Here is an 18,874-nt window from a genome sequence, read left to right on the forward strand (position 1 = left end):
ATTGGGGGCATAGATATTTACCATTGTGATATGTTCTTCTTGGATGGATCCCTTGATCATTATGTAGTGCCCTTCCTTGTCTCTTTTAATAGTCTTTACTTTCAAGTCTAATTTGTCTGATATGAGTATTGCTACTCCAGCTTTCTTTTGACTTCCATTTGCATGGAATATCTTTTTCCATCCCATCACTTTCAGTCTATATGTATCCCTATGTCTGAAGTGGGTTTCTTGTAGGCAGCATATAGAAGGGTCTTGTTTTTGTATCCATTCAGCCAGTCTGTGTCTTTTGGTTGGAGCATTTAATCCATTGACATTTAAAGTGATTATTGACATGTGTGTTCCAATTACCATTTTCTTAATTGTTTTGGGTTTGTATTTGTAGGTGTTTTCCTTTTCTTGTGTTTCCTACTTAGAGAAGTTCCTTTAGCACTTGTTGTAAGGCTGGTTTGGTGGTGCTGAATTCTCTTAACTTTTGCTTGTCTGGAAAGCTTTTGATTTCTCCCTCAAATCTGAATGAGATTCTTGCTGGGTAAAGTATTCTTGGCTGTAGGTTTCTCTCTTTCAGGACTTTCAGTATATCCTGCCATTCCCTTCTGGCCTGCAGAGTTTCTGTAGAAAGGTCAGCTGTTATCCTGATGGGTTTTCCCTTATATGTTGTTTGTTGCTTTTCTCTTGCTGCTTTTAATATTTTTTCTTTGTGTTGAATTGTCGTTAGTTTGATTAATATGTGTCTTGGTGTATTTCTCCTTGGGTTTATTCTGTATGGGACTCTCTGTGCTTCTTGGACTTGGTTCATTATTTCCTTTCCCATGTTGGGGAAGTTTTCCACTAGAACCTCTTCAAATATTTTCTCAGACCCTTTCTTGTTTTCTTCTTCTTCTGGGATGCCTATAATTCGAATGTTGGTACGTTTAAGGTTATCACTGAGGTCTCTGAGGCTGTCTTCTAGTCTTTTTATTTTTTTATCTTTTTCCTGCTCTGTGGCGTTTATTTCTTCCATTCTATCTTCCAACTCACTTATTCGTTCTTCTGCCTCAATCATTCTGCTGGTTAGAGCATCTAGAGTATTTTTAATTTCAGTTATTTTGTTATCCATTGCTGTTTGTTTTTCTGAGTTCTTATGAACTGTTTCTTGTACTTTCTCTAATTTGTTATCGAGATTTTGTATCATTTTGACTATCATTACTCTAAATTCTTTTTCAGGCATTTTTCCTATTTCCTCCTCATTTATTTGGTCTTGTGGGTTTTTTTCCTGCTCCTTTGCCTGCATGGTGTTTCTTTGTTTCCTCATGGTTGTCCAAGCTTTTGGGGTTGCTTGTCCTGGTGATAGAGGTGTTTATAGAAGACTGTCCAAGCCTCAGACTAATGTCCAAGTATTGGATTAGACGAATATTCAGTCGGCTATGTCACGTTCTCCGCAGCCCTTTCCGGTGTCCGAGGCCGTCTGCTGGTGTTCAGCTGGTTCTCTGTGGGAATGACTGTGTCCTTCCGTGCATTCCCAATGCATCTGTGGAGAGGGATGCACTCCACGTCTCTCTACTTCGCCGCCATCTTTTTTCTCCGGTTATTACCATTTTTAAAAATTTCAAAGTATTTATAACATACTTATAACTATATCTTTGGACTCATCCTTAATTGTGCTTCTAGGATTTGTTTCTGGAAGCCAATCAGCTGAATCACATGCTTGTGGTGTTTAAGCAAATTGCCATATAGAAAGGTGTCACTGATGCATACTTAGTCCAGTGGTTTAAGAGAATGCTTATTTCACCTTATCTTCATCAACACCAGATATCATCATTGTTCTTAATTCTCATTTTAACAAGCAGCATTGTTATGGGTTTGCTCAGCAAATTATTGAAAAAATCTTAGTCTTAAGCTTTGTGCAGTGACAATATCATAGCCAATGAGGTTTATCTGAGGCACGATTATTGCTAATTGAAAAAGTCTTTAGACTTGATAGCTTCTATCCTGGTCCTGGAGATGCTTCAGATGATATTCTGTTATTCATCAATTATTCTTATATCCATCCACTACTGAGCATCCGTAATGTGTCCAGCACTGCCCAAAGATTTGCAGAAGACATGGTATCTGATTTCAGGAAATCCCTTATATTTAATATTTAAGTTGGAAAAGAAAAGAAGAGAAACTAAGCAGGGCAAGGGCCACATGAGTCTTATTTACTACAGTATTTCAGTACCTAAACAGAGTGCCTGGTACATGGTAGACTCTCAGTAAATATCGTTGAATGAATTCTTGAATGTTACATGAATATGATAATGTTTATATAAGTGATGAAGAAAGCAAAATAAAGGGGTGATGATTTTAAGGTAGGGACAATAAGGGAAGGCTGTCTGCCTTCTGTCTTAACCTAACAGAAGCCAGAAGGCACGAGAGCTGAGTCCGCAGAGTGCTGCAGAGGAGAGGCCACCACAGGGTAGACAAAGGTTCTGCAGGGGCAAAAAAAGGATAATCAGGACACCAACTCTGGTACCTACTCTCTGGGTTAAGGCACTCACCCTTTCTGAGTTCGGTCTCCTCATCTGTAAAATGTGCATAGTTATACCTACCTCAGAAAGTTGTATTAGAAATAAATGGAGAGCACTTAGCACGATGGTATTTTCTTTACTTGTATTCATTAGTGGCTTAGCTATGTCAGTTTCTTACTGTCTTGTTCATTTACCATTTCTTACAAGTTAATCAGAAGGAAAAACAGAGGATAAACTTACCCTGATGGACCTGGACCTTATATTTAGACTTGAAAAGTTCTATATACCCCAGTGAGGTAGCCGTTTGTGTTCTGAACTGTGCATATCAAACCCTTATACTCCGGTTAAAAAATCCATAGAATTTTTCATGTAGTTGGATAATTAGGCCACATGCTGTTGGCTCTGCTCAAAAATGGTCATTTAAGTGTTCTTTTATTATTTTTGGCATCCACTGGGAAGTTTAAATAGCCACTGCCAGTGTGATTTCTATATGCTATTTAAAAAATGCTGAAATTGAAAAGAGTTTAATAAAATTGCTGGACTGTTAGCTTTAGCAAGCTGTCCCAGACATAAACCTGAAAAAACAGACCCCCAACCCCAAAGTAAATACTTCTATAAATCGGGGACTTTCACAAGTGCTCCCTGGAGAGTGTAGTTTGATTCATATGGAGTTAGTGGACAAGCAAGGGTGGAAGCTGGCAGCTTCTGAGCTGATTTGACCCCTTTATTCTCCTTTGTTTAACGGATATCTGTACTAAAAATGAGTGGCAGCATTTGGAACTAAGGGACCTTGAAGTATCATCTGCCCCATTCTTAGGTAGAAAAATGAGTAGTGCAATAGTGTAAAATAAATGAACATATTTCAGATATATGAATGTTCTTTAATTACCAGACCCTTAGGGAATACAGTTATCAAATGAATAAAGTATCAAATAAGAGGAACAGCTTATATTTATGCAACCTTTATAAGGTCCTAGTCACTATTCAGAATACTTTACCCATGTTATCTCATTTAATCCTCACAGCAGCCCTATGAGTAGAGAGTGTTTTCTCCATTTTGTGGATAAGAAAACTGAGGCTCCGAGAAATAAAGCCAAGTGATTACAGTCTCATGTTTACAAAGTAGCAGAGGCAGCGCTGAAACACAGCATTTTACTCCAGAGTCTGAACTCTCAACTGCTGTGCTGTACCTTTTCTTTCTTAAACGTTTATGGAGTAACCTGAGAGTGTGAGGAAATGTGGTTGAAGATAACAGCTCAAGTAAGCCCACGTGGGATATTCAAGTGCAGTTTTTATTCCCATAAATTTCTTGCAGATTATAGACATGCTCCTTGGTTTATTACTAGAAAACACCTTCTTAATTGATCTCAATATCAGGTCTACTGCACTAGTTGAAGGAAAGGAGTTTTATGGCCAGTGTAACAAAATGTTTACTGAATATTCTGTTCACGTTAATGATTTTTGATTTTTAATGACCAAATGTTATTAAAAATGTGACTTAGTTACATCATGTGTTGAAATGTATCCTTAATTGTAGTACTTTTATTGACTGTGAGAGGATGCAAAGTGGATTCCGCAATTTTAATTAACTCTTCCTCCTCTGACATTTCATTACCAGTTTCAGAAGTGATAGAGGATGGCAGTTACCTGTCAGAATTTTCCTATAAAGAAGCTCAGATGGAGGAATGTTAGAGTTGTCTTGGTGACTGAGAGGAAAAACAGAGGAAGGAGAGGACTGGCTATTAAACTTACATGTTAATAACATGATCAGTAAACAAAGCTTCTGTTATTTTAGGTAAATTTTAAAAATTCGAGCAGATAACAGACTACTTGAAATAAAAAATAAAGAAATCACTTAATTCAGCTATAATTTTTACATTGCAAAAATGGTGTCTTTCTTCTGAAAGTGAGAACTTCTCAGACGTCACATGTCTTTCCCTTAGAGAGTTTTTGAGGATGTTCTATGAGTCAGAAGAGGGAAAAACGTGAAGGTCAAAGATAATGGGTCCCCATCTAACACTGGACTAATTTGCCAAGCACCCAGGACACATTTTTATTTCCTTTTTATGGTAAAAGCTAGAGAGAACACTGTGGAGTTTAAACACAGTTTCTGTATCTGGTGCCCACAAGGGAAGATGAAGGTAAGGAGGACAATTTATCCAGCAAATGTGCCCAAGCACATAATTACCTCCCTTGACGTCTGACGAAACTTTACCACATCCCCCAGGAAAAATCTCTGGGCAGTCCATCCAAGTCATTTTCAGAGATCTCACCATGGCAGGTGAGCTTATTTATCTATTTCCATTTTGAGAGCTTCACCTTTCCAGACTCCCTTTTAAGGTTTACCTCTTGTATAATGAATGGAGACAGCGGGTATTTCATTACCAGGTATCTCCCTGCTGCAGGCACTGCCTGGAGAAGTTTCCCTCTGTTTGGCTTGCAAGCCTCATTTATTTCCCCTAGCTTTCTAATGTGGGCAGAGCCCGGCTGACGGCATTATTAAATTACCATTATTACACTGTGATGTGTTGGCACCATCAGGGGCTGAGTTGGAAAAGTTCGTGTTGGGCAGGGAACACATTTTCTCCCCTTCTCGAGCTGCCCCCAAATGGACCTTAACTGACCTGCTGGGTATGTATCAGCATCAAGAGTCTGTGAAGTTAAAGCAAAGAATTTAACCAAATTTGAGACATTTCTTCTAATGAGTGTAAGGAATAGGTATTTCCCTTTTAAGTAGGTTGCTTTGATCTGGGATCAGCTGGACAATTCATGATTGTAATTTTTGGGGGGTTTGACATTCACAGTTATCTGACATTTCAAAAGTTATAATGTCATTTTAAAAGCTAGTATATTTGCATGTAATTCATTTACAGTTTACACAAGTTTTCAAAGACTGTCTATTCTCAGTAGAGAAGTTTTAATTAAAAATATTTTATTGCCACTCCAAGCCTCCTTAAATTAAGGCATCGCTCTTTACTTTTCTGTTTTTCTTCCTCGCACTCTCTTGGTAATCAATCTAGTGTTGTGTGCAATGATAAAACTTATTCTTATCACATTTTAAGCATTTTCTCATTCATCGCTGTGTCACCAGTGGCTGCACAACGCTAGCACATAGTAGGTGCTCACTAAATCCTTATTGAATGAGTGTTCAACACTGCCCATGCACTGTATGTTCTAACCATTCTGGGATATGTCTTATCATATACTCTCTGCTTACGCCCACCTTAGGAATGTTACCCACCACTCAGAAATGTCCTTTGCCTCTCAAATCTTAGCACTTTTTATACTGCTTTTTTGTGAGTTTTCTTCTCCGATCTAAGCACAGTTCCTGGTATATGTTAGGTGCTCAATAAATATCTGAATGAATGAATGAATGAATGAATGAGTTATTGAATGAACACACATGTATACAGTTGACCCAAGAAAAAACTTGGTGTGACATTTTATAAACCATTTTTATAACATTTTATAACAATTCTAGTTTTAGGCATTCACTAAAATGATAAAAAGTAAGTTTGAAACACCATTTTTCTCATCCAGTCCTTGACTCAAAACTCTTCAATGGCTCCCCATTCCCTTAACAGTGGTTTTCTAACTATGACAATCTGATCAGGGGATTATGTCTTTTCCCAGCTTAAAATCCTTCAATGTCTTCTCACCACCCTTACAAAAAAATACGATTCAAACTCTTTAAGCATGGCTGAGCGTTCTCCTTTCCAGCTGCAGTCTTCCCCAAGCTCCCTTTACTCTTTCACGTCTGGATCATATGGCTCATTGAACCTGTAATATTTCCTCTTCCCCAGGGCCTTTGCACGTTGGGTGCCCTCTGCTCCCTCTTCACCCACCTCTTTCCTTAGCCCACTCCTCTTAGGCTTCAGATTGGTCTCGTTTTAGGTATCACCTCCAGGAGGTCTTTACTGTCCACTCCCTGTAGCTGCCGCCACCACCACCACCAGCCACCACCACCACCAGCCACCACAACCATCATCCCACCTGCCTCTACTACTCTAGATAATTTTCCTGTGTTGTATGCCTTGAAGGTATTTTATCAATAAAATAGAATTATGTGGGGGGTTTTGGCCAAGTCATATGAAGTATTAAGTTAATGGAATTTAAATTGAGAATTTCCACAATTTTAAGCTCTTCTCCCATAGGTTTCTCTCATTCTGGTGACTGACATGACCCTCTCCCACCTCCTGACCTGCGTAAACATTTATTGCAGGCGAAGTATGCTAAGTGCTTTATATACATTTACTCGTTTGCTTCTCACACCGGCCTTATGGTGAAGACTGCTGTTGTCCCCCATTTTATCAGAAAAGCTAAGTTCAGTGACATAAGAAACTCACATAGCTGATGAGTGGCAAACTGAAGTTTAAGCCCAGGCTGTCTACACTCTTAATCTCTGTAGCCCAAAGCCCAACCTAAAGCTAGTAATTAGACAGTAGTAAATAAATACCCAGCAGATATTTGAAAATAGCCTTGCTTTCGTGCTAAGGATCTTCCGTTTATCCCTTCAGACCCGCTTTCTCCTCTGTTCTGTGCCTGGGAGGTTCTCCCCTGTGGGCTTTATAAATGGGCTCCTGCCTTAACCCTGCACACTGCATTAACCCTTGGTTTCCCCACACCGTTTCCACACCTTTGTAAATACTTCTGCACATTACCCCAGTTGAGTGCTTTGCGTATAGTCTGTTTTTGCCCAGATTCTAATTAATACAGCAAAAGTTTTTTTAATTAAAACTGTAGTTATGGTTGTGCTCTTATATTTCTCACACAGTATGAAGTAATATTTGCTTTTTCCTACTTTGTTTTTAACTTTGTATCAGGGAATTGACGATTGTCATAGTTTATGCAATCTTAAAAAATGAGAGGCACGCCACACTCATGGTAAAGGGCATGTTTCCAAGGAATTTGTAACCAGTTGGGAAGCAGGCCTACAGAATATTTTCCAAAATCTTTAGCCTGCCATGAGGCCTCCTGCCATGAGGCCTCCTGCCATGAGGGCTCCCTTTCTGCTTGTCTCCGTTGAGCACCCTTTGCTTGCTTTAAACCTGGGCTCTGCTGTGTCTGGGCAGGTAGTGTCCCAGCCTCCTGGTCCAGGATTGGTTTGATGTCTGGTTTTAAAATAACTCACTTTACTTACTTAAATGAGTTTATATGTAAATAAACCTCACATGTTGTTCCATAAATGGAAAATAAAAATCCCTTACAATAAATAAGGGAGTGAAACTTCAAGGAGGAATACAACAAAAATAAAGTGTTGCTGTTCATATTAGTCAAGTGTTAGGAAGGTGTTTTGATATGTTAGCACTAATTAATACTTTCTCATTGGATGAATTAGAAAGACTAAAAGAGAATGGAAAGGGACATAACTTTATTAGTTTTTGTTTTGTCCTGTCAGTCGACCCATATAGCACCAGGTTTCCATGCCCTGAAGTTTGAGAATTGCTGGTATAATCTGTTTTCCCCTGTGCTGTGAGCTCAACCAGAATACCTTCCTCCTTCTAATTTCCTTTTTCTTATCCTCTCCATCTCTCTTTTTGAAACTTTCTTTCACCCTCTTAGCCTTCACATGTCTCTCCTTTGAACTTCTTAACACTTATTATCTGCCCTACTTATGTTGGCTTCTGATTGTTAATGTTTTGATTTGGTATTTCAATAGTTCATATTTTGTGTCTTGTCTCCTAAATACTGTGTAAAGTTCTGTCTCCAGGAATAGACCCTGGGACCTGTGCTTCTGGAACCCCATATATAATTAAGTGTTCATTTTATATATATATATTTTATATATATATTATACTATATATATATAGTATAATAATACCTATTATAGGCATAATATATAATAGCCCCGTATATAATTAGAAGTTCATTAAGTGTTTGCTGTGTTGAATGAATTTGACCCAAAGTAAGTTAAATGATGTTTTATCAACTATGGATATAATTCACAATCACAGCATGATTGTGTGTCTGGTTGGGATGCACAATTTGTATTTTTACTTCTTCTGCATAGAAATTACATTCTAGAAGGACATAAGGATAATAAGTTGATACACATATACATACATAATGTAATGTAAAGTAGAGTAAGTGGTATAAAGAAAGTAAATCAGCATGCATTGATAGAGCTTTGGGTTGCTTTTTAGATTGGGTGGTCAAAGAATACCTCTGTGATGAGGTGACATTTGAGGACAAATGTGATTAAAGTGGGGGAGGTACATGTGAATATATGGGGAACAAACATCCCAGCTAGAAGCAATTGTAAGGCCTGAGGATCTGAGTTGGGACTGTGCTTGTTGGAGTCCAATGTGGAGATGAGAAGGGAGCAATGGGACATGTCATTGGAGAGGTGGCAGGACTGGATTATGTAGGACCTTTCCGGCCATGGTGAAGCTTTCAGATTTTTATTGTAAGGGAAGCTACAGGAGGATTGAAAGGAAAGACATAACATGATCTGATTTATATTTTTAAAAAGTAGTTTCATCTGCTCTGGATAGAAGCGGCTGAAAAGGACATGAGAAGCAGGTGGTCAGTTAGGAAGGTAGGCTCTATGCCAGATATGATGGGGGTGGCTTGGAGCCCAGTGATCCTAGTGGACAAGGTGAGAACTGGAAGGATTAGGATAAATTCTGAGAGGAGAGCCAACTGTGTTACACATTCTAATTTATTTACCACTGTACAATGCTTTCAAAGTAGCATTCTCTGTTGGCATTTGTTTTCATCTTATAATTCTATTTAAGACAAGTTTTTTTTTCTATTTACCAAATATTCTTTTATTTATAGTTGTTTTTGAGATGACACTTAATGACTAATTAGTCAATAAAAACCAGAGTTCTATCTGGGGCAAGAATGTGTTCCCATGGTGAATTTATTTATCCATCTTTTTCAAAAGTAATTGCATTTTTGTATTCATTGTTGAATACTGTGTTAGAAATGTTGTCGTTTCCCCAAATGACTATTTGGGAGGTGGAATTTTTTTATGCTATTCTAATTTTGTATCCTCTTCCTTCTAATATCCTCATCTGTACTTTGTATTACAAACTTCATCAGACCACTGCATGCTATTATAGCTGTCGTCACCATGGAGAGAAAATGACTAATTGAAGCTGCTTATTGATATAATAGAGCAGGTTGTGACACTTGGCGAGAATACTGGAATGATGGGCTCCAGCTGATGTTATGTAAAAATATTCAGCCATGAAATATGCACTTGCGGATGGCTTTTTGCAGATGTCTGCAGAATGCAGATAATCTGTATTCTGAGGAGATCTGCAAATTAAAGATCTATGTGAACAGTTAGAATTATAGCACAGTGAGGACAGAGTGGTGCAGTAGGTAGTGAAATGGCCTTGAATCTCGGGTACTAATAATTGTAACCTGCCTATACTTATAAGCAAAAGTAGATGATATTTACCCCAACCCCTGTCTCAGAGGGAAAGGATCAGTTGGCAGAAAAATGATGGTAAACTTTTGGTTATTTTGGAATTCCTTCAATGCAAGATATACTGGTATCGTGTATGGAAGTATAAATTGGTACATTGTCTTTGGAAAGCTATTTGGCCATAACTATCAAAATAAAATGCCCACAACACTTTGACCAGCAGTTTCATTTCTAGTAATTTATCTTAGAAACATAGTCACTAGATGCACAAAATTCTATCTACAAAAATATTCATCATGGCATTTTGTTTAATAACAAATGATTTAAAATAGTCTAAATGTCCAAGAAATAGGGGATTAGGTAAATAAATTATGGAATATCTATGCACTGTAATATAATTAAGCCATTATAAAGCATCTATCTATATAGAACCATCTCTAAGTGAAAAAAGGGTTAGAGTATGCTATTATTTGTGGTCATAGAAATTTAAATTTTATGTATATATATATATATTTATATGCATATGTTGAAGACTGCACAAAAGATTGTTAAAAGCATGGGTCAGAAGACTTGTTTTTCACTGTTCATTAGTACTTTGGTATTATTTCAATAATTACTCCCTTTATATACCATCTCTTCAAAAATCATAAGTTAAGAAAATTATAGGGGTGGTATATTTGTATGTTTTTACTCCCCCCGACATAACGATGTCTTTGGCTGATTCTCAGCTGTATTGCACCTGACTTCTCTTTTGAGAGTTTTCTCAGTATGGGATTTGATAATTTCTCTTAGAAAACCTTTTATTAGGATATCATTGCACTGACACTTTCAGTAATGAGGTGGCGACTCCCCTTCTTCCTTTATTTCTCGCCACGACTCTACAGAATAGAGCTCTACCACTTTCTTCCAACATTCCAATCCTTCCTGTCCAGGAGAACTATTTAGAAACTTGTTGGAATAAATGGTAAAATCATTCAAATCCACTGGCTCTGAATTTCTAATGGGTGCATTTGTGAAAATGCTAGAGAGCTTCTGGAGTCATAGGCCTGGTCCTTTTCAACAACAAATAGAAATTAAAGACTAGTAATGATGCTTATTAACTTTTAAAAAGCTCTACCCCAACAAGTTAAAGAGCTATTGTTTGAAATGTATGGCTCAAAACTATGTCATTCTCTGCTATTATGTGTGACATCATAAACTCTGAGAGCAATGTTTAAAATTGTTCTAATCATTGTTATAAAAGGAATTAATGAGTGGTAACATTCAAAGCCCCATTGCTCATATTATGTTTTGAGGGGATGGAGGAGGAAAAAAGAGAAGGAAGAAAAATACATTTCTGAAAAAGTTAAACAACAACTTGTAAATTTCATTCTCTGTTGCTGGAAGACCAACTGATTATACATGAATGTATAATAAAACAAGTATTTGGCACATTGAGGTGTATGAACTATGTATGTAATCAGAGCTTATTTTCCTGCAGTGGAGATTGAAATTTATATGTTTCTTCTAAGCAGTACCTTTCATTCCATTTTTATTTTCTAGGGGAGAGTGAAATTTACAGGTTGCTGCTTAACAATACCAGAACTGCTAGTTCCTATACAATGAGTAGTGAAGTTTACAAGTTGCCATTTGAGGATGCCCACATTTCTGTTTGTTTGCCCTCCCTCCCCCCACAGCAACAAGGTCTAGTAAAATTTATGAGGTTAGTAAAAACTCTTCATTATTAATACAAGGTTACATTGCTGGTGGGAATTCCACAAATGGCTTATGAACATATCTAAGGGGAAACATAAAGGTGGATGTTGTGAGGCAGGAAATTCTTTCACGAACATTGAATTTATAATCATCACTCAAGAACATGCAGAGACACTCATTCATGGCCTTGTGTCCCCATGACCCCATTCCCTTGGCTCCTTGGTTCTGTTATCCTTCAAGTATGTTTCATTTGGCTTTTTTTTTTTTTTGGAAATCCATCTAACTCTTTCTTTGCAGATCTTCCTCAGGCTATGCATCCCTCCTCTTCCACGGTCCCTTTTCTCCACTTCCACACTCTTCCCTGAACACTCAGAGTGGTTACTGTGTACATAATTAATTAAATGAATACTTCACAGCCTTAGGCCATCATTTCTGTTATTATCTGGTACTGCTACTTAAATATTTTATTATTACAGTATTTTATTGTTATTAAAATTTTAAGATATACATGGCTTGTTCCACCAGTTTTATTATAACAAGATCCTTGAGGGGAGATGTCAGGCCTTAAAATTCTTTATGCTCCCAGTGGGGGCATAAATATAATCATGTAATTGAAATGAAGTGGATGTTTCTGCCAATCACGAGAACAGGGAGAGAAAGAGGTGAAAAAGGAACAGTCACCGTGTGGTAACTGGTCTGAGAGGATGGTGCCCAACAAATTCTTCCATTCCTGTCTGTGCGTGCCTCTTCTCCCATCAAGAGATGAAGTCCTTTTTCCCTCCCCTTGAGTTTTGGTTGACCTTTTGACTTTTTTTGGCCAATAGAAAATGGCAGAAATAACACTGTGTCAGTTCTGAGTCTAGACTTTAGGTTGGCTGGAGATAAACACTCTTTAGAGCCCTGGGCCATCCCTTTAAGAAGTCTGATTATGCAGCAAGAGAAAGGCCACTGGGAGAGAGGTCCTGGAGGACTACAGAGAGATGGAGAGGACCAGCCAGCCCCAGCTGTCCCAGTCATACCTGCCCAGGGGTGTGGAGGGAAGGGAAGCCAACTTGGATCTTGCAGCCCCAACTGTGCTGCTCCAGTCAACACCACATGGAGCAGAGAGATGCACTGTCCCAGTGAGCCCTGCCCAAACTGAAGAAGTAGGACAAATAAGTGGTTGTTATTCTTTTTTTTTTTTTTTTTTTTTAACTTTTGGGGGTATACCAGGTTTAATCATCTGTTTTTATACACATATCCCCATATTCCCTCCCTTCCTTGACTCCCCCCTCCTCGAGTCCCCCCACCCTCCCCGCCCCAGTCCTCTAAGGCATCTTCCATCCTCCAGTTGGACTCCCTTTGCTATACAACAACTTCCCACTGACTATTTTACAGTTGGTAGTATATATATGTCTGTGCTACTCTCTCGCTTCGTCTCAGTTTCCCCTTCACCCCCCGCCCCCTCCCGTACCTTGAGTTCTCCAGTCCATTCTCTGTATCTGCATCCTTGTTCTTGTCACTGAGTTCATCAGTACCATTTTTAGATTCCGTATATGTGAGTTAGCATACAATATTTGTCCTTCTCTTTCTGACTTACTTCACTCTGTATGACAGATTGTAGTTCTATCCACCTCATTACATATAGCTCCATCTCATCCCTTTTTATAGCTGAGTAATATTCCATTGTATATATATGCCACATCTTCTTTATCCATTCATTTGTTGATGGGCATTTTGGTTGCTTCCATGTCCTGGCTATTGTAAAGAGTGCTGCAATAAACATGATGGTACAAGTGTCTTTTGGGATTATGGTTTTCTTTGGGTATATGCCCAGTAGTGGGATGACTGGATCATATGGTAGTTCTATTTGTAGTTTTTTAAGGAACCTCCAAATTGTTTTCCATAGTGGCTGTACCAACTTACAGTCCCACCAACAGTGCAGGAGAGTTCCCTTTTCTCCACACCCTCTCCAACATTTGTTGTTTCCAGATTTTGTGATGATGGCCATTCTGATTGGTGTGAGGTGATACCTCATTGTGGCTTTGACTTGCATTTCTCTGATGATTAGTGATGTGGAGCATCTTTTCATGTGTTTGTTGGCCATCTGTATGTCTTCTTTGGAGAAATGTCTATTTAGGTCTTCTGCCCATTTGTGGATTGGGTTATTTGCTTTTTTGGTATTAAGCTTCATGAGCTGCTTGTATATTTTGGAGGTTAATCCTTTGTCCGTTGTTTCATAGGCAATTATTTTTTCCCATTCTGAGGGTTGCCTTTTAGTCTTGTTTATGGTGTCTTTCACTGTGCAAAAGCTTTTAAATTTCATGAGGTCCCATGTGTTTATTCTTGATTTTATTTCCATGATTCTAGGAGGTGGGTCAAAAAAGATGTTGCTTTGATGTATGTCATAGAGTGTTCTGCCTATGTTTTCCTCTAGGAGTTTTATAGTGTCTGGCCTTACATGTAGGTCTTTCATCCATTTGGAGTTTATTTTTGTGTATGGTGTTAGGAAGTGTTCTAAGTTCATTCTTTTACATGTTGCTGTCCAATTTTCCCAGCACCACTTACTGAAGAGGCTGTCTTTTTTCCATTGTATATTCGTGCCTCCTTTGTCAAAGATAAGGTGCCCATATGTGTTTGGGCTTACTTCTGAGTTCTCTATTCTATTCCATTGATCTTCCTTTCTATTTTTGTGCCAGTACCATACTGTCTTGATCACTAAGGCCTTGTAGTATAGTTTGAAGTCAGGAAGCCTGATTCCACCAACTCCATTTTTCCTTCTCAAGATTGCTTTGGCTATTCGGGGTCTTTTGCGTTTCCATACAAATCGTAAGATTTCTTGCTCTAGTTCTGTGAAAAATGCCATTGGTAATTTGATCGGGATTGCATTGAATCTGTAAATTGCTTTGGGTAGTACAGACATTTTCACGATGTTGATTCTTCCAATCCAGGAACATGGTATGTCCCTCCATCTGTTTGTGTCGTCTTTGATTTCTTTCATCAATGTCTTAAAGTTTTCTGCATACAGATCTTTTGCCTCCTTAGGCAGGTTTATTCCTAGGTATTTTATTCTTTTTGTTGCAATGGTGAATGGGAGAGTTTCCTTAATTTCTCTTTCTGCTCTTCCGTTGTTCGTGTATAGGAATGCAAGGGATTTCTGTGCATTAATTTTGTATCCTGCTACTTTACTAAACTCATCAATGAGTGCTAGCAGTTTTCTGGTAGAGTCTTTAGGGTTTTCTATATATAGTATCATGTCATCTGCAAAGAGTGACAATTTGACTTCTTCTTTTCCAATTTGGATTCCTTTGATTTCTTTTTCTTCTCTGATTGCTGTGGCTAACACTTCCAAAACTATGTTGAATAATAGTGGTGAGAATGGACACCCTTGTCTTGTTCCTGTTCTTAGAGGGAATTCTTCCAGTTTTTCCCCATTGAGAACGATGTTGGCTTTTGGTTTTTCATATATGGCTTTTATGATGTTGAGGTAATTTCCTTCTATGCCCATTTTCTGGAGAGCTTTTATCATAAATGGATGTTGAACTTTGTCAAAAGCGTTTTCTGCATCTATTGAAATGATCATATGGTTTTTATCCTTCAAGTTGTTGATATGATGTATCACGTTGATTGATTTGCGTATATTGAAGAATCCTTGCATCCCAGGGATAAACCCCACTTGATCATGGTGTATGATTTTTTAAATGTGCTGTTGGAGTCTGTTAGCTAGTATTTTGTTGAGGATTTTTGCATCTATATTCATCAGTGATATTGGTCTGTAGTTTTCTTTTTTTGTGACGTCTTTGCCTGGTTTTGGTATCAGGGTGATGGTAGCCTCGTAGAATGAGTTTGGGAGTGTTCCACCTTCTGCTATATTTTGGAAGAGTTTGAGAAGGATAGGTGTTAACTCTTCTCGAAATGTTTGATAGAATTCACCCGTGAACCCATCTGGTCCTGGGCTTTTGTGTGTTGGGAGATTTTTAATCACTGCCTCAATTTCCGTACTTGTGATTGGTCTGTTCATGATTTCTATTTCTTCCTAGTTCAGTCTTGGAAGATTGTATTTTTCTAAGAATGTATCCATTTCTTCCAGGTTATCCAATTGATTGGCATCTAGTTGCTTGTAGTAGTCTCTCATGATGTTTTGTATTTCTGTGGTGTCCGTTGTTACTTCTCCTTTTTCATTTCTAATTCTGTTGATTTGCATCTTCTCCCTTTTTTTCTTGATGAGTCTGGCTAATGGTTTATCAATTTTGTTAATCTTCTCAAAGAACCAGCTTTTAGTTTTATTTATTTTTCTTATGGTTTCTTTCCTTTCTTTTTCATTTATTTCTGCTCTGATCTTTATGATTTCTTTCCTTCTGCTCACTTTGGGGTTTCTTTGTTCTTCTTTCTCTAGTTGTTTTAGGTGTAAGGTTAGGTTGTTTATTCGATCATTTTCTTGTTTCTTAAGGTAGGACTGTATTCCTATAAACTTCCCTCTTAGAACTTCTTTTGCTGTGTCCCATAGGTTTTGGGTTGTTGTGTTTTCGTTGTCATTTGTTTCTAGATATTTTTTGATTTCCTCTTTGATTTCTTTAGTGATTTCTTGGTTGTTTAGGAGTGAATTGTTTAGCCTCCATGTGTTTGTATTTTTTGCAGTTTTTTTCCTGTAATTGATATCTAGTCTCATGGCGTTGTGGTCTGAGAAGATGCTTGATATGATTTCAGTTTTCTTGAATTTGCCAAGGTTTGATTCGTGACCCAAGATGTGATCTATCCTGGAAAATGTTCCGTGTGCACTTGAGAAGAAAGTGTAGTCTGTCGTTTTTGGATGGAATGTCCTATAAATATCAATGAAGTCGAGATGGTCTAATGTGTCATTTAAAGCTTGTGTGTCTTTATTTATTTTCTGTTTGGATGATCTGTCCATTGATGTAAGTGGGGTGTTGAAGTCTCCTACTATTATTGTGTTACTGTCGATGTCCCCTTTTATAGCTGTTAGCATTTGCCTTATGTATTGAGGTGCTCCTATATTGGGGGCATAGATATTTACCATTGTGATATGTTCTTCTTGGATGGATCCCTTGATCATTATGTAGTGTCCTTCCTTGTCTCTTTTAATAGTCTTTACTTTCCAGTCTAATTTGTCTGATATGAGTATTGCTACTCCAGCTTTCTTTTGGCTTCCATTTGCATGGAATATCTTTTTCCATCCCTTTACTTTCAGTCTATATGTATCCCTTGGTCTGAAGTGGGTTTCTTGTAGGCAGCATATAGAAGGGTCTTGTTTTTGTATCCATTCAGCCAGTCTGTGTCTTTTGGTTGGAGCATTTAATCCATTGACATTTAAAGTGATTATTGACATGTGTGTTCCAATTACCATTTTCTGAATTGTTTTGGGTTTGTATTTGTAGGTGTTTTCCTTTTCTTGTGTTTCCTCCTTAGAGAAGTTCCTTTAGCACTTGTTGTAAGGCTGGTTTGGTGGTGCTGAATGCTCTTAACTTTTGCTTGTCTGGAAAGCTTTTGATTTCTCCCTCAAATCTGAATGGGATTCTTGCTGGGTAGCGTATTCTTGGCTGTAGGTTTCTCTCTTTCAGGACTTTCAGTATATCCTGCCATTCCCTTCTGGCCTGCAGAGTTTCTGTAGAAAGGTCAGCTGTTATCCTTACGGGTTTTCCCTTATATGTTATTTGTTGCTTTTCTCTTGCTGCTTTTAATAGTTTTTCTTTGTGTTTAATTGTCATTAGTTTGATTAATATGTGTCTTGGTGTATTTCTCCTTGGGTTTATTCTGTATGGGACTCTCTGTGCTTCTTGGACTTGGTTCATTATTTCCTTTCCCATGTTGGGGAAGTTTTCCACTAGAACCTCTTCAAATATTTTCTCAGACCCTTTCTTGTTTTCTTCTTCTTCTGGGATGCCTATAATTCGAGTGTTGGTACGCTTAATGTTATCCCTGAGGTCTCTGAGACTGTCTTCTAGTCTTTTTATTCTTTTTTCTTTTTCCTGCTCTGTGGCGTTTATTTCCCCCATTCTGTCTTCCAACTCACTTATTCGTTCTTCTGCCTCAGTCATTCTGCTGGTTATAGCATCTAGAGTATTTTTAATTTCAGTTATTTTGTTATCCATTGCTGTTTGTTTTTCTGAGTTCTTATGAACTGTTTCTTGTACTTTATTTTGTTATCGAGATTTTGTATCATTTTGACTATCATTACTCTAAATTCTTTTTCAGGCATTTTTCCTATTTCCTCCTCATTTATTTGGTCTTGTGGGGTTTTTTCCTGCTCCTTTGCCTGCATGGTGTTTCTTTGTTTCCTCATGGTTGTCCAAACTTTTGGGGTTGCTTGTCCCTGAACCAGCTCTCCGGTTCCCACGCTCCCGCTCCTGGACCCTCCGTTCAGCCGCGGATCGATGTCTTGGTCCAGGAACGCTGAGCTGCGCTGCGGACCCTCCGTATGTTTCTCACTCCCTCCCATCTTTCTGGTTGTTATTCTTATTGTTCTAAGTCACTATTTTTGGAGTGGTTTATTACATAGGGAAGATCACAGAAACACATCCAAGATGGCTTAAAGAGTACATTAAATTTTGTGATCTACAGAGGGGCTTTGCGAGCTCTAATGTGTATGTACATGAGCTAGGGATTTTGTTAAAATTGTGATTCAGCAGATTAAGGGTGGGGCCTGAGGTTCTGCATATCTGAGACATTCCCAGGTGATGCTGATGTTCTGGTCCATGGGCAACAGTTTGAGTAGAAAAGGTCAAAGAAGGGAAGTCTATTCATCCCAAGATTACCACGTTGCTTATTACAACCAGGAAGGTTATACTTGCCTTTCTGTTGAGATTGCAGCTCCTGTATGGGCTCTGTCATCTGCACAATAGACATGCCAGTTCCAGCAGCATAAAGTCCGACAAATGTATGCTTTGACCAAAGTACTAGGCATGTTCTATTTTCTTAAAGTCTAACATTCCTCAGAGAGACTTTATTCCCCTAAGCTTGGTGTCTGTTTCAAGAAGGATGCTCTGTGACTGTCATTAATAATGGTAATAATAAAAGCAGTTACTTCTGCATACTGAGTGCTTCGTTGTGAGCCAGAATCTATGCTTTATATACATTTCCTCATTTAGTTCCTATGACATACATGACTGTCACTGTTTTGCAGACGAGGAAAGTGGGGTTCAGGGAGGTTTAGTTACTAGCCCTAGTCACCCAATGACTAAGGTAGGATTCAATTCCGTGTGATCTGACTCCAAACGCTAGGTTGATAACTGCTCTGCCACACTGATTCCAACTAGAAACCCAGCATACTGAGTTTCAGGCCTCAGCTTAGTATATTATGGCTCTCATGCTTTCTTTTTTG

General features: G+C 38.3%; 1 protein-coding gene and 1 pseudogene across 3 annotated transcripts in view; both read left to right on the plus strand.

Moving 5' to 3' along the window:
• Window positions 1-18,874, plus strand: part of FHIT (fragile histidine triad diadenosine triphosphatase) — a 1,404,433-nt gene that overhangs the window by 292,734 nt on the left and 1,092,825 nt on the right. The window lies entirely within an intron of this gene.
• LOC130835416 (U4 spliceosomal RNA) lies at window positions 1,875-1,956 on the plus strand (annotated as a pseudogene).

This window comes from Hippopotamus amphibius, chromosome 13 (genome assembly GCF_030028045.1).
Source record: "Hippopotamus amphibius kiboko isolate mHipAmp2 chromosome 13, mHipAmp2.hap2, whole genome shotgun sequence".
NCBI lineage: Eukaryota > Metazoa > Chordata > Mammalia > Artiodactyla > Hippopotamidae > Hippopotamus > Hippopotamus amphibius.